Source organism: Vicugna pacos, unplaced genomic scaffold (assembly GCF_048564905.1).
Source record: "Vicugna pacos unplaced genomic scaffold, VicPac4 scaffold_21, whole genome shotgun sequence".
NCBI classification, from domain to species: domain Eukaryota; kingdom Metazoa; phylum Chordata; class Mammalia; order Artiodactyla; family Camelidae; genus Vicugna; species Vicugna pacos.
The window spans coordinates 7057203-7074036 of NW_027328742.1; positions in this window are offsets into that span (position 1 = coordinate 7057203).

Here is a 16834-nt window from a genome sequence, read left to right on the forward strand (position 1 = left end):
ATGGGGATAACACCCGTTGCCCCCACGCGGAGCTGGGTTTTCTGTTGCTCTGAGAACCAAGCACCCGCAGGTGTTGTCGCTCAGAACTTCCTTGGGAAGAGTACATATTCCCGGTTAACACGCTGGGAAACAGGCAGGAAGGATCTCTGCCTTAGCTCCACTGTCCCAGGTGTTGGGCTGGCAGGGAGCGGTGTGGTACAAGATCAGAGCCCCAGACAGAGCAGACTGCCTGAGTGTTGGTGCATAGTCCCCATCCCTCCTGGGTAAACCATACCCAACACTAGTGGAAACATCAAGGGCTCACAGTAGTTCCCTGGGTGTGGGAGAGCTGTCCTCATGTGAAGGAAAAGTCCAGCTGGGCTAACAAGCTAAGTCACAAATCTAAGTGTGATTAGTGTCGGTTTAATGATCTAAATTCTGCTGGGCTATCTCATATATCTGAAGTTTAGTGTCAGTTTATTGGGCTAACAACCTAACTCGTAATTCCAAGCTCAACAAGTGTCAGTAATGTGATCTACTACAAATTGATAAGCTCCAGTGTACTGATTCCTTGCTTTTTGTTCTTTGAGCCTTATTGGCTAATTCCCCCTTACTTGTAATTAAGCCTCTAAAACCTCATGTGCACGTCTTGAAGGTGCTCAGAACTTCGGAGCAGGAGCCCCTCTGAGCCCACCGGCATAATACTTCTGAGTACACCAACACCCCGATTGGTGCTTTTCTTGGCTGGCCTGTTTCCATAACACTCAGCTCCAGTGCCCAGCTTTCTAGGTAGATAGGAGTGTTACCAAGTCGAAATTCTTTCTCCTCAGTGCAGGGCAGGACAATAAGTTGGGAGACCAGATGTTGGGGCATGGAATAGCAAGTTTCTGTAGACCTAGATGGCAAACTAATGTCCTGGAAAACCATCTCCCCAAGTCACAATTCAGGCTCCTTTCCTATGTGCTTGGTTGTTGCAAACTTCTTAGTGTAGGAATTCCTTCTTGTTAGAATCCTTTGTTCTTGCAGCTATCTGCGTGGGTCAGATCCCTGCAAACCTCCAACAAAACAAACGTTATTTTCTATTCTGTAATTTGCTATCTTTAAATGAATGAAAAAGTGTTAAATATCCTTAAAGGTCAGAGGCTTCAGAATAGGCTCTCCTGTATATTTCAGGCTCCAGGCAACATTGATTACAAGCAAGATGAAGCCTAGGAGACAGAGCATAGGGTTAAATTCAAAGGAACAGATCTAATATGGAGTCAGATTTGTTCTGTTCTATTACCCGGCCAGAAGCCACTTGAGGATTTAAATCCGTTTAAGTTAAAAATAACTAAAATTTTAAAGGAATTTACATACATATGTGGGAATGTGCAAAGCATATCTGGAACAGCACCCAAAGGATAGCAAACAGTGGCATCTCCAGAGAGGGCTGAAAAAACAGAAGATGAGGGAAAACTTCTTTCACTTGTGTATTTTTGTGCTCTGTTTGAGTTTTTTTTTTAACCATTTGCTTGTATTTCTTTTTCAGTTAAAAAAAATGTGTAATGGAACAAAGGAGTAACTAGCATAGCAAATACAGCAGCCATGGAATCACTGAGTCATCACTTTTGATTTAAGCCAGAAAGCATTTATTGACTCTCTCCAATGTGCAGTCGTGTTTTAAGAATTCTTTTAATATAATTATTATTATTATTATTATTATTATTATTATTATTATTATTATTACTACTACTACTGCTACTACTATTAATATTACTATTATTACTATTATTTTATGAAATAATAACACGGTTTATCTCACCCCTGCCCATGGCTGGTGGAAAACCAACTGAGTTTTTCTTGAGTTGTTTTCCAAGGAGTAGAGATGAGTTTATAAACAGAACACATCTTCAGGGTAAAACAGGCAGAGTGCTTTTCCAGCAGGCCAGACATCTATGAAGGGTTTTCAACAGAGGCACCCAGAAGCTGAGAGAGAAAGCCTCCAGGACACTACAAAAAGCTGCCCAAACTGCCTTCTCCATGGCACTACTGAAATAGGAAAGAACAAATCTGACTCCATATTTGATCTGTACCTTTGACTTTAACAAAGCCAAGTTAATATGCTCCGGTCCTTTCATGGGTTATGATGTCACAGAGGAGATGGACAGGCCAATAAGGAACCACTCTGCCGTGATTACAGAGCCGGAGAAAGGGATGGGCTGCAAGATGTATGACGCAGCCGCAACTGTGCCCGTGCTTCTAGGCAGGTATCCAAAATCGCCTCGACAATGTGTCAAACACTTGTGCCCACGTCCTCATCAACAGACATGTATTAAAGACAAATGGAAACATATAAAAGGCCAATACCCTTGCTGGGTACACCGTCCAAATAACAAAGTCTCAGTTTGACAACTGGCCATCTCGGTTCCCTGGGATTCATTCTTGGAGAACCTTAAAAACCACTCCTCTGTCCTCAAGAAGTACTGCATATTTGTCCTATCTTTGGCTCAGGGATGGAACACGTTCAAGTGAACTTTAATGTCTGCACAGATTTGACTGTCTTTCTCCAGGTTCACTTGTCCATTCCAAAGAGGCCTGAGCTAACTCCATCCTCCGTAAGATCTATTCCCTCCAGGGACAGCTCATTGAGCCTGCAATTAAAAGCCAAGTGAACAAGACTGTCCTCAGCTAAAAAGTTCACCCACCCTTCACTGTTTTCTTAATCTCCTCTCCTGGCTAATTGCAACAGACTAACACCTCCCTCCACCAAGATACCCAACTATGTCATTTTGTCTCCCCAAAGAGAAAGTAAGGTCCATAAAAGAGGAGAAAACTACATAGTCACCTCTGAATTCTTAGCATATAGTAATGTCAATAAATAGAACTCAGATTATTGCTACTTTCCTTTAAAACCATTCTGGTTATTTGAATGAGACCTTGGAAGAGAGGTGTTTGCTGTCCAGTATCTTGATCCACAAGACTCTGGAGGCCTTTTTCGGAATAGCTGTTCACTGATTCATTCAAAACACAACTTATCAATCAAGGAGTAGCTGTGGTTTTCTGCCAGGAGTTTGTGGTCACTCTCATGCCAGAACAGCTTTAAACTATATCCTTACTTTGGATTTGTTATTTTTCCCCTCTTCCAAAAAATTGACTTTCCTTACTTTCTTGTCTTGAGGAATTTTTTTTTTCCTCTTTCACCCTTTAGTAAACCAAGATTCTCAGGATGGGCTAGGCCCATTATATGATCACCCATCCAACTCCTAGTGTGAGAGACCTGGGGCTAAACTCCTGCCCTCCTGTCAAGGCAACTGAAAATCAGTTCAGGAGCCAACCAGCACACCACGGATTCTAATGCTCACTTATCTCCCAGAATCCCTGTTTTCTCGTTTGTCTTGGCTTCTGAGGATTTCCCCTTTCTTGACAATTAGTTGTGCAGCTTGAAAGATGAGGAAGGAAGGTTTTATTTCTCAATCAGCATTTTAAGAAACTTGTCTAATGAAGGTTTCCAAGAGGTTCTACAACCCTCCATTGCCGAGATAGAAAACACACTAGACATTTTCTAAATTTAGCTCTCATGTGCATTTTTTCTTTGCTTTTTTTTCTTAACTGCTAACAGACATTATTTAATTAAAAAAATATAAGGCCCCAAAAAGGATAGAACACTGAAGGGGCAAACAATATTAAAGGGCAAAGACAGAAAAATGACAACTACTCTACAAAGTTAATATAATACATACACTATGTATCAGATCAGCACTTCTCAGTAACAGCTAATTGAAACATGACCATGAGGTAAAATTTCTCTCCTGTCAGGACATGGCCAACAGAAAATACAATTAAACCAACACACTAATATCCTAAGTCTGGCAAGGTACCGAAGGCTACAAGCTAAATGTGTCTTCTTCTGGAAAAGAAGGAGACACACCAGCTCTTCTCTGTGGAGCCGGAGCCCACGGGAGGACGGTGAAGTGAGCTCTGTAAGTACCCAATTAGCAAAGTGAGTGATGAATAAATAGACGTGAGCTTTGTTGACAGTGATGATACTACTATTCATTTGTCCTTTAAAGTATGACTTCACTTTCAGTGATCAATAATTCGGCGTCCTCAGGAGTTGAGATTTTAGGAAAATGCACAGCCTGGGCCCAGACTTCCTCTTTAAGCTCGTGACTCTGCGTAGATATCTCAAGGGCACTCCCAACTCAACCTGCAAAGAGCTGACTTCACGGTGCTCCTCCCATAGCCGTCCTGCCCAGGGCTCCTGGTCGGAGGGTAAGGTCTCCCTGCGTCTCCCAACTCAGGCCCATTACTCACAGATGTGAATGGACCCCTCCTTCAGGGACCAGATATCCTCAGTCACAGAGTACCACCACCCTCAACTGACCTACCAGATACTCACTGGCACTCACTCAGCACTGACTCTGTGCTGGAGACCACACTGCACACTGCACAGTGTATCTCTCTGGATCTCCACAACAGTCCTGGGAATTGGGTACATCACTGCTTCAATTGATTAGATAAATTGTTTCAATTCCTTGCGTGTGTCATTCAAACTGACACGGCTACTAAGCCACAAGCCTGGGCCTGAAAACCACTTGAAAATTGAACACTGCTACACCTCGCAGCCACCCTACTCTGACTCATCACATCACCTCCTGCCAAGCCTTCTTAACTTTTCCAAGCATTCTACAAGACAAATGTGAACTACGAGAGCACCCTACTCTCCTACTTAAAATCTGTCAAGGATGGTGCACTGCCCTTAGGAGAAAGCCCCACCGGGCTTGAGCACAGCCTAAGACCCCAGCGTCCGCGTTCCCTGCGTGGCTGCGCTGCCTCACCCACCACGCAGCTCTACACGTGCCGTGTCCAGGACAGGGATGCTGACTCCGCACAACCCAGGGCTTGTCTCACTCGAACAATGATCACATTCTTCAGTTTCATCTTCATTACTGACTCTCACAAAAATGTTTTCTCATGATGAATCAATATCTTTTTCCTTACAATTTCCCATCATTGATAATGAGCTCCCCCCAAAAGAGAGAAGACCTAATTCTGTCTCCTTATCTGTAAAGTGAGAATAACAAGGAAATATATGAGGTTTTAAGAGAAATAATATTCATGTGAGGCTGAGGGACAATTCCATCATACAGTAAGCACTCAATGTGTGCTTAATTAATATTAGTAAGAATATATTGCATTCTAGCAACCTTCAATCAATGTTTTATGACTTTGTCCAACAGACTACTGACAAACTGTTGGACAAACCACTTTGAGCAGATCAGCACTAGCGTACTGGGAGAGGTAAGCGCTGACTCCAGTTACAGCTTCAGCCACCCAGCACTACGGGGCGGGGGCAGTTTGCTCAAACTCTTACATGTTGCTTGAGCATTTAGTCCTCGTTATAGAATAAAGACAGGTGTACTTTAGTCAAATCTCCTGAAACATAAATCTTCAAAGATTGATGCAAATTAGGTTTCAAGTACAACACTCTCACTAGAATTTATTTGAAAATTATAGTCTTAGCTACTCCGCACATCAAAAGGGCATAATCTTAATGTATCTGACTAAATACACTGAAAGGGTTGTTTAAAAGAAATTAAGAAGAAGCCATTCTGAATAAGCTCTCAGTATCATCTGCACAAAGCCCCACCCATGGGTCTCCTTTTTCACTTCCACATAGGTGTTTTCAAGTAGCTTACCTTGGGTCTTGGTTTCTTATAACACGGGGCGGGGAATAGTTGTGGATAGATTTATGTAGCAAATATATACCTAGGGTATTTGCTGTGAAGGAATTCTAGAAATAAGAAGATTGATATATAGTACCACCCATAAGAAACTCAGCCTTTCCATTTACAACAGCATTAAGAATAAAGTGAGAGATACATTTAACAAAAATTTACAAGATTTGTACATTGAACTTTTTGAAGTATCACCAAAATAAATTTTAAAAGATCTACATATATGGAAGACATTCCATTTTCATGGAATGATTGACAATATTATTAAAAATGTTAAGACTCCTCAAAGTGATCTATATATTCAGTGGAATCCCTATCAAAATTCCAGCTAACTTCATTGCAAAAATTGAAAAACTGATCCCTAAATTCATATGGACGTGCAAGGGGCCCAGGACAGCAAAAACAACCTTGAAAAAGAAGAGTAAAGTTGGAGGACTCACTTTAAAGTGTACCAAAATGCTATAGCACTAAGTCAGTATGAAACTGGCATAAGTTTGGATAAATAAATTTAAGAGACACAATAAAAACCCACGGGGAAAACTTTCATTTACAGACAGTTTTCCACCTGGGGGCCAAAAACACTCCATTGAAAGAATAGTCTATTCAACAAATGGTGCAGGGACAGCTGGGTATCTGCAGGCAAAAGAATCAATCTGGAATCTGAACACCCATATTTTATATAACAAATAAAATTAATTCAAAATAGATCACAGACAGAAATGTAAAAATTAAACTTATAAACTTTCTAAAAGAAGACACAGTATAAATCTTTGTGGGCCTAGGATAGGCTTTGGTTTCCTGGATACAATACCAAGAGCACAAGTGATAGAAGAAAAAAGCAGATAAACTGGACTTCATCAAAATTAAAATTTTTTATTACAAAGGACATCATCAAGAAAGTGAAATGACAGGGGAAATGGTTATCTCAAGTCAGAGAGGGCTTAGCAAGAAAAATAAAATAAATCATTTCATCTATCTGCCTCCCCTGTAAAGAAATTGTTTTAATGTTTAAAAAAATATAGTGAAAAGACAGTTTGCAGAATAGAAGAAAAATTTTGCAAAGCATGTATCTAATAAGAGAGTAGTATCCAGGATATATAATGAATGCTTTCAACTGAACAATACAAGGAAATAGACACAATTTTAAATTTACCATGAATTTAAATAGATATACAAATGGCCAATAAGCATATGAAAAGATGCTCAGCATCACTAGCGAAATCAAAATCAAAATGAGATCTCATTTTACACCCACTAGGATGGTTATAACCAAAACATGGACAATAACAAATGTCATTCAGGAGGCAGAGAAACCTCATATGCGGCCAGGGGAAAGGGACAATGGTGCAGCTTCTTTGGAGAAGTCTGGTATTTCCTCAAAAGCTTAGAGTTATATGGCTCAGCAATTCCACTCCTATATGTAGAGTCATCCCTCAATACCCTTGGGTAGTTGGTTTCAGGAACCCCACACCCTGGATACCATAATCCAAGGATGTTCGAGTCCCTTTACAATCAGCCATCTGGATCCATGTAGTGGAAACTACAGATATGGAGGGCCAAATGTACAGCCAAAAGAATGAAAACATATTCTCATAAAAAATTTCACATCAATATTCATAGCAGTATCATTCAGAGTAGCCAAAAGTTACTAACAATATCCATCCATCAATGAACGGATAAACAAAATTACCAAGAATAGGCCCACAAACTTTTGGTCATTGAAACTTTGACAAAGGAGGTGACAACATACAATGGAGTAAAGACAGCCTCTTCAGCAAATGGTGTAGGGAAAACTGAACAGCTGCATCTTAATCATTGAAGTTGGACTACTGCCACACAGCATACACAATAAAGAATTAAAAATGTGTTAAAGACTTAAACATGTAGACAAGACACTGTAAACCTCTTAGAAGCAACCATAGGCAAAACATCTGACATACATCTCAGCAATGTTTTCCTAGAGCCGTCTACTCAAGCAATAGAAAAACAACCAAAAATATACAAGAGGGATCTAATTAAACTTACAAGCTTTTGCACAGCTATGGAAACAGTAAGCAAAACAAAAAGACAACCAACCTATGGAATGGGAGAAAATATTTGCAATAAATGAAACTGCTAGTGGCTTAATTCCCAGAATATGTAAGCAGCTTTTACAGTTAATATGAAAAAAAACAAACAATCAATTCAAAAATTGGCAGAAGTCCTAAAGAAACATTTCTCCAATGAAGACGTACAAATGGCCAGTAGCCACATGAAAAAATGTTCAATATCATTATCAGAGAAATGCAAATCAAAACTGCAATCAAGTATCACCTCTCACCAGTCAGAATAGGCATCATTCAGAAGTTCACTGACAATAAATACTGGAGAGGCTGCGGAGAATTGGGAACACTCCTACACTGTGGAGGGAATTCAGTTTGGTGGAGCCATTGTGGAAAAGTGTATAGCTGTTCCTCTAAAGACAAAAAATTGACCTCCCATATGAACTAGCAATGCCATTCCTGGGCATATATCCAGAAGGAACCCTAATTCAAAAAGACACCTACACCCCAATGTTCACAGCAGCACTATTTACAATAGCAGAACATGGAAACAACCGAAATGTCCACTGAGAGATGACTGGATTAAAAAGGTTGTAGCATATTTGTCCAATAGACTACTATTCAGCCATAAAATAATAATAAAATAATGCAATTTGTAGCAACATCAATGGACCTGGAGAATGTCATTCTAAGTGAAGTAAGCTATAAAGAGAAAGGAAAATACCATATGAGATTGCTCACATGTGGAATCTAAAAAAAAAACAAAGAAACAAAAAGATAAACTTATCTACAGAACAGAAACAGACACAGAGACATAGAAACCAAACTATGGTTACCAGAGGGGAGAGGGTGTGGGAAGGAATAAATTGGGAGTTCAAGATTTGCAGATACTGAGTATGTAACAAATAAACAGCAAGTTTATACTGTATAGCACAGGAGAATATATTTAATATCTTATAGTATCTTGTGTTTAAAAAGAGTATGAAAATGAATACAGGTATGTTCCTATTTAACTGAAGTGTTGTGTTGCACACAAGAAACTGACACAAAATTATAAACTGACTAGACTTCAATGAAAATATTTTTAAATAGACCAAAAACGAATAAAAGGAAAATGACATTATCAAACAAAAAGAATAAAGTACTAATTCAAGCTACAATATGGATGAACCTTGAAACTTTATGCTAAAAAGCCAGACACAAAAAGTCAAATAGTGCCCTTTAAGGTGAACTGTATCTAAGCTTTTATTTTACTACTCCTGTAAATTTTCCGGTGGTTTGAAATCTATCAATATCAAAATAAGATGTATTATACATTAAAAGCTTAAAACACTTCCTCACAGGAGGGCTTTTATTATTAAATTCAGAAACGCATATAAAGCTCTTGGAAAAACACTTTGCACCTCCACACACAATCACTGCTGTCACTGCCACTCAGAGGGTGGTGCCAGCACTGATGAGAGCAGCCTCCACTCGCTCCCCTGCAGAAAGGAGTGAAGGCCTGAGCTCTGACAGGCAGGGTGAGCGTGAACCTGGGTCAGACACAGCCATGTCCCAGGCTCTGCGTTACCCAACTTTCTTATAAAAACTGCAACATGAAATGTAAACATGCTAGAGGGATGTATCTTACAACACAGGGAATACAGACAATGTTTTACAGTAACTATAAATGGAGCATCTATTGTACACCTGAAACTAATATCATATTTTAAATCAGCTATAACTTTCTAAAAAATTAATAAATATTTCTAAATTGTTTTCACTTTAATATTCAATTCGGTTTTTAAGTAACTACTAAACAGCTTAGAATGTATAAAAGCATTTAATTGTGCTGTTTGTTTACATAATTATTCACATTCAGCCTCTTGCTAAAGAGAATTTAAACAATTCTTTTAAAAACAGCTTAACAACCTTAACAACAAAAAGGCAAACCTGAGAGTGAAGAGAAAATGGAGATTCAATACTTAAATGAAACCAGGGGGAGATAAACTCATAAAAATGGATTCCATGAAGTCAGAGCAAGTGTTAAAGGCTGACTAGAAATTCAGCTGTAGGATTCTTGGCAGCTAAACCAAAAAGAAAAGATGATGGGGCGGGTGGTAGAGCGTGTGCTTAGCGTGCACGGGGTCCTGGGTTCAAGCCCCAGGGCTTCCACTAACAGATAAATACATCTAATTACCTGCCCCCATAAAAGATCACCAAAGAAAAGAAAAAGAGAAATTTCTTTCCCAAAAAACCCTGATATTAAATTTGGATTAAATACTTAAAAAAAGCAAAAAAGAAAAATAGAAAAGATAAGTGACACTGTGAAGGAAAACCACAGCCGGTCTAACAAGCTAAGTCACAAATCTAAGTGTGATAAGTGTCGGTTTACTGATCTAAGTTTTGCTGGGATACCTGGTAAATCTGAAGTTTAGTGTCAGTTTACTGGGCTAATAAGCTAACCCGAAAATCCAAGGTCAACAATTGTCAGTAACGGGATCTGTTCCAAATTGATAAGTTTCAGTGTACTGATTCCTTGCTTTTTGTTGTTTGAGCCTTATTGGCTGATAGCCCCATACATGTAATTAACCGTATAAAACATCATGTGCACATCTTGGAGGGGCTCAGAGCTTTGGAAAAGAAGCCCCTCTGAGCCCACCAACGTAATAAATCTCAATACTCCAACACTCTGAATGATTCTTGTTTCTTGGCTGGCCTGTTGTTTCCATAACAACACAAGGGATAATGCCCGTGAGATAAATCTGCAGTGGCTGCTGGCAGGTCCCCATGTCTCACGTGGGAAAATCTGAAACATCCTTCTCAATACTCAGAGTCATCATAAGCCCACCCCAAACCTGCAGCCTTTAAATGCAGGAGCACAGGTAGGGCCTGGCCTTTGCTGTCTCTGTGTCATCACAGTTAGACAGGATGGAAGGGGGAAGAGCACAGCCATTCAAGGAAGGCCACCGCAATTAACAGAAAAATGGTGAAGGATTCAAACCCCAATAGGTCTTGAGGCTCAGGATGAAGAGATTTAACTTCTAGCAGATCTTGAGATTCAGTAAACACCCATTGTAATAGTAATGTGGTGAATAACATGCCCCAGGCAACATGGCAGTCCCAATGATAGCTACAAAAGGTCAAAGGGTGGGAAATGGCCAACTCCCTGGAAATCCCAGCCCCTTGCCCTAAGGCTGGTCCTTCTACTTATTAGCATATGAAACCACCAAGCCCAAGAAAACAAGCAACACAGCGCCACCTCGTGGTCACCAATCTCTTTCCCTCTTTGGTGAAGGCCCACATTCTGTCTGTGAAGTGTGTACCTACTTCTAATCTGAGCATCAAACCCCCACACCTCGTGAAGTTTCTCTTGCCTATCAATGTATCTCTCTGAATAAATATACCTTTACTCAACACTGGCTTGCTCTTGAATTCTTTACTGCATGAAGTCAAGGAACAAAATCTGGTGGGGCACATCCCAGGGACTCAACAAAAGCCTGGGACACAGCCCTTCTCATGCCCAACCTTTTTTTATTCTTGTATCAACAGGACTGGTCTGTGAAGGGAGGTCTGAGACCCCAGCTAAGAGACAGAAGCAGCCTCCAGGGCTCCAGCTTGCAGGCAGCCTCTCCCCCAGCATGGGTCTTGGGGCCTGCCCGGTTCTCTGTGTTTCTCTGTTGTGCTGACTCCCCAGCCAGACAGCGTACTCCTAGGCCTGTCCCCACAAAACCCTTCTCTCCAAAATACAAGCACATCATGTCACAATCCTCTTGTTCAACCAGGAAATGTTCAGCCCACTTTTTTCCTCCCCAATAAAGTACCCAACTGTCCTCCTTCCCATCACATCACTTCTTTTTTTGTGAGAACTCTGCACTCGCCACACCCCATCCTGAACACAGGTGTCTTGCTAGCTGTGACCGAGATGTTTCTTTCTCACATAGCCTGCGTCCTTTCTCTTTCCCTTTATTACCTTAAAAAAGCCTTTCCTGAGTCACCCACCCCACTGATTCTGAACTCACAAAGTGCTGAGGTTGCAGTCACTATGTGCATACATCCCAGTTTTGGTTAAGTTTCCATCGCAAGATCTTCATTAAGGAGCTGCATCAAGAAGTTTAAAGAGGCTATTCTTACATCTGAGTGGAGGAGCCTGCAAAAAATTTACATGGCTTTGAAGAGAGAGTTAACCAGGGACAGAGAAGTCACGGGTCCTAGTCAAAAGTTTCATGAGGCAAAATGTTCTCCCAAGGCTCAGAGTGGCTTCTGAACATGGAGTCGGCAGGAAGGAGGTGACAGGCAGTGATTAGGGTGGGTGATACAGGGTACGCTCCCCCAGCCGGGAAAGAATAGGTTTTTTTCTAGTTTTCCAAACAATTTCTTGCTGCCTTTCTTCCCTTATTACCACATACCATTTCCTACGAATTAAGCATATCAATGTAAGTCATTTGGGGCACTTGGGAGAAGCTACACGATGCCATTCACAGGGCCGGGACATGACAGCCACACCTGTCAAGGTTGAAAGACCAGTGGGAATATTTCCATGGTAATCATGGGCATGCAGCAAACTCCCCAGCTTCAATGACCTCCTCTCAAAGTTGGCGCCAATAAAGCTACCAGTCAAAATGCGTGATGATTATGGCCAACATCTGTTTATTAGTTAAGTGCCCGAGACAGCTGTCGCTTAATGGGGAATGAGTACGATCAACGAGGCCCTGTCCACCTGGCCACACGCGCCCTGCCTTCCTGCTTTGGTGCAGCAGCAGAGTTTGTTAAGCTGAGGTGAACGCCCCCACAGCAGCCCGACGGGAAAGCTCCCAGCTCTGCACGGCGAGATGTGTTCCTTTCCTTCTCAGAGCTGATCACAGTTTGCTGTCGTCTGTTTTTATGTTTATCCCTTTTGTAACTGCCTCTCCTCCGGAGATTTTGCTCAAGCAGCACGGGGCCAGTTGTGTCTTGCGGCCTGCCGGATATTTTGGGCAGGGAAACAGCCGAGCCCACATCTGGCTCTGGTACTGAACGGAGAATGCACAAGGCCCAGGAGCCCATGCTGAACCGAGGCCCCTGCATCCAAAATTATGGTCTGACTTTGGGCAAATTACATAGTCTTTTTTACCCTGAGATTCCTCATCTGTCTATGAAAATAACTGCCCATGGAACACAGCGTTACAAGTATTAAAGGAAATCACCAAATTCACAACCTAGCCAAGGGGCTACCAGTGCATCCTCAACAGATAAATACTGCCTTTACAGTTCTGACACACGCCAAGCTTGGTGGCCGCACAAAGTGTAAACTGCTAAGTGCCAGTGTGTTAAGTGTTTCATGTGTGCTATAATACCCTTTAGAACTTACAACAATCCCAGGAAGTAACGAATATTATCATGCCCATTTCACAGATTCACCAACAGGTTAAGAGTGGTTACATTCTAGTCCAAGGCGCTACGGTGAGGTAATGGCGATTTCAACGTGAATATGGCCCCAGGCCTGGGCTCCATCTCTGTCCCATCCACCTGACCACTTGCCTATGAAATCCACCTGTCCAATACCCAAGTTTGAAGCCGGCCAGCTCTTAAATGCAATGTGTGCCACCGTTTGTCTATGTTCCTTAATTACCATAAACAGTTCTCAGAAAGCACTTCAGAAAGGAAAGTTGGACTCACGTCCCTGCCCACAAAGAAGAGGAATTCTGCCTTGCCTTCTCCTGTAACGTGCAGAAATCCTTCCCATTCACCACCGAATACTTTTGTATGCTCCCTCTGTGTTCATGTTTGCACACGGCTTATTAAAGTAGAAGTTACCTGCAGTAATTCCATCTCGGTTCCTTTCCAAGGTTCCAGATTATCCATAATCAGGGTAATATGATAATTTTCTGTGAACGAAAATACTACAATGTGAATGAAAATACTGCAACCATGTCACTAAACAAAGAATGCTGAAAACAAGTCATCAGCGACTGCTGCCGCACCCCAGTGAAAACAGGCCTGCAGCCACTCACAACGGTGCCCTCTGAGCAGACTCAGAATAAGAAAGGACAGATTACTGGCCCTAGATAGCTAGGTGCTTGTCTAAAGAATATATTCAGTGAGCCCAAATGTTGGCTTCCTCCCATATATTGAAAAGCACTAAATTCTTGAACGTGAGATACCTGGCTTTCTTTAGATAACAAGCAATGTTTTATTGTTCTAACTACCTGGTCTTTGTTGTAAAGCTCCTATATAATCCTAGCTTCTCCACTACTCTTGGGAGCAGTCCCTCAGAGTGTTCCGAGAGGCGGTCATCCTGGCTCGAGTCCTCCTGACAAATAAAACATAACTCTTAATATTCAGGCTGCACGTTTATTTCAATCAAGTCCCAGAATAGACACAACTCATCAATTCTGTAATGGGACACACTGGATCAGGAACCAAAAGAGTGTAGTAGTCCCGAAGAACTACGGCTCCCTCTTTCTTCCTGTCATTATACAATCCCACCAGAACTCATTACTATGCTGTCTGCTCCTCTGGCAACCAAACTCATAGAAGAATGAACTCAGCAGAGCACCATGCTGGGGAGAACCCCCCGCAGCAGCACTGCAGGCTGCCTGCCCTCCCGCACGCTCTGCCGACCGCTAGTGTCCTCCGTGGAGACCAGGTCAAAAGAGCTGTTCCCAACAACTGCAAAGTCCCACATATTAAATAAAAACATTTTATTTTATACGATATGTTACATATATACCCATCTCTGAAAACAGCTTTGCCAGAAGCCCAAACCTTCAATATTAATATGCAAAGGCAAACCCGGTCCCCAAGGGAAAACAAGTCTTAAGACGACGCTAAGGCCTCCAAAGTCCTCTCCACGACAATGAACCAATCTGCCTGCAGGTCTGCAGCTGCAGGAGGCTACATGTCTGCTTTTAAAGCAGCCCCTTCCTGCCCTCGTGTGCTACAATGCCCTTTTATGCCCTCCCATCGCAGGGCAAGAGCAGCCGCTGCAGAAACTTGCAGGGGGCTCAGAGCCAGGGATTATGCCCAGGTCACACTGCAAACCTACTGCCCGCCTCACAGCCCCCAGCCAGCAGGTCACCTGGAAGTCACAGCAAGTGCCCCAATCCAGAAGTCTCTTCATTTGCCAGCACAACTGATCACTGGTCTCCAACCTTCGTCAGTTTTGCACAAAACAGCACCTTCTACTGTGAAGCGGGTTGTTTTCGCTTCTGTGCCCCATCCTTACTGGAAACGTTAAGGGAAACCAAAAGGCCTCTTCTCAACCCTTTTCTGATGACACCCTCCCACCCACAATACTCATATGCTCAAGAGTTTGGATCCACGTGATTTTGTTTCCCTTATGCTAAGTGGCTCAAAACACTGCGGGATTCTTTCTCCTTTGAGTGTATTAGCACTCAGTTTCTCGGCTTTAATCTGTTTTGGTCTCTCTCTTCAGTGTCCCTAGAAGTTGCCACCTCTTACTCCCTTCAGCAGCCTCCCTCCCAACATCTATTCTAGGGAATCAGCTGTGATGAGGGAGGGGCCCGGGGGCAGTCACAGAAGATGCAACTAAGGCACAGAGAGGCTACATAATTTGCCCAAGAAATCACCTTGAGCCACCAACAGAGTGTGTCATGTCCATCTATTTAACAGTTATGCTAAGCAAGTTAACTTTTTGTAGATTATGTTTATAAACAGATGAGAAATCAAAATTCATACAAGGACACACATCAACTCTAAGATGTTCATTAACTCCACTGTTTTGTTTCAATTTATTTTATTTCTATTAAAAAATTGAGAACCCCTGCAGCCTATATAGCAAAATGTTACTGGGTTTTAAATCCAGAATATAGAGGGGTTATGTCATTACTCATTCTTATATGTATGTTCAGAAGACAAAATGATTTGAAAGTCTCTCTCCCCGCCACCTACTCACTACTGGCTCTCACCAGAGCTCCCAGATCACACATCTAATACCGTTTCACTTTACCCACAGCTGAACTCATCAGTTTTCCCCCAGAACTCCCTCTGCAGCTTTCCGTCCTCAGAACACAGCAGGACCATTATTTAACTCATTAATCCACCCAGAAACCTGGGCCTTACTCCATCCTACCTTCACAGACAGCATTCATCCTTTCCTTTTAACCATCAAAACATGCCTTCAATCTGTTCGCTTTTACCCACTGACTGTCCTACCGCTCAAGTGGAAGCCACCAACACTGCCCACCTGGACTCACGAGTCTCCCAAGTGGCCCCACAGCCACTCTTCCCTACTTTAGACAAATGGGATTGTGTCACTCCCTCGCTTTTTGGACTCTTCAGACCCAATTTTCTTAGAAGAAACTTCAATTTCTTCACCTGGTGAAGGTCTTTGCCATGAAACTGTCAGCTCAGGGAGGGCAGGACCCGCCCTCTCCCCTTGGCCCCGCCCTCTGGCAGAGCTTCAGCTTGGGAGGACCTGCTGAGCTAAATCAGCCTGTATTATAAACCTGGTCTTGAGTTCTTAGCAAACAACTTCACTTATCCATACAAATCCAACGTAGATTAGAAAGATTTTAGATGTTGAGCTAGAAAATTGATTTGGGGATTTTGCACTGGCAACCTGCAAGTATATGTTCTAATGATTGTGTCTTGTTAAAACCACACACAGATTAAAGGAGTATTTGTGGAATGTCTTCGGAGTAAAAGGGACTGTACTTTTACAGATTTTATGTTTTATTACATGAACAACCAGGACAGGGTCACAAATGGAACCGCCTCACAAGTGACAGAAGACAGGTGAGACGCATATAGCAACAGGTCACAAAGATGGTAAGAGCAAAGTTGTTTATCCAACCCCCGAAAAAATTCCTCCAAGAACAGAAAACTCACAATTTTGAAAATAAAATTCTATCATCTAAAGAAAGAAAATAAATAATCCTCTTCATCAGGGTTTCAAGATCTGAATGCAGAGTTATTAGCAGGCCATACTGAATCCTAGCACAGAAAAATCAGATGGACTAGTGGTGAGTAAGTTCCAGGAAAACGGCAGTAATTCCTTCACTTGAAAGAGGACACACACTCACTTGTTGAAGGTGACTGTAAACAGCATTCTGCAGAAATTCAGATGATTCAGACACCGCTTCTACATGGTGATGACACGGAAGGACGGCTTGG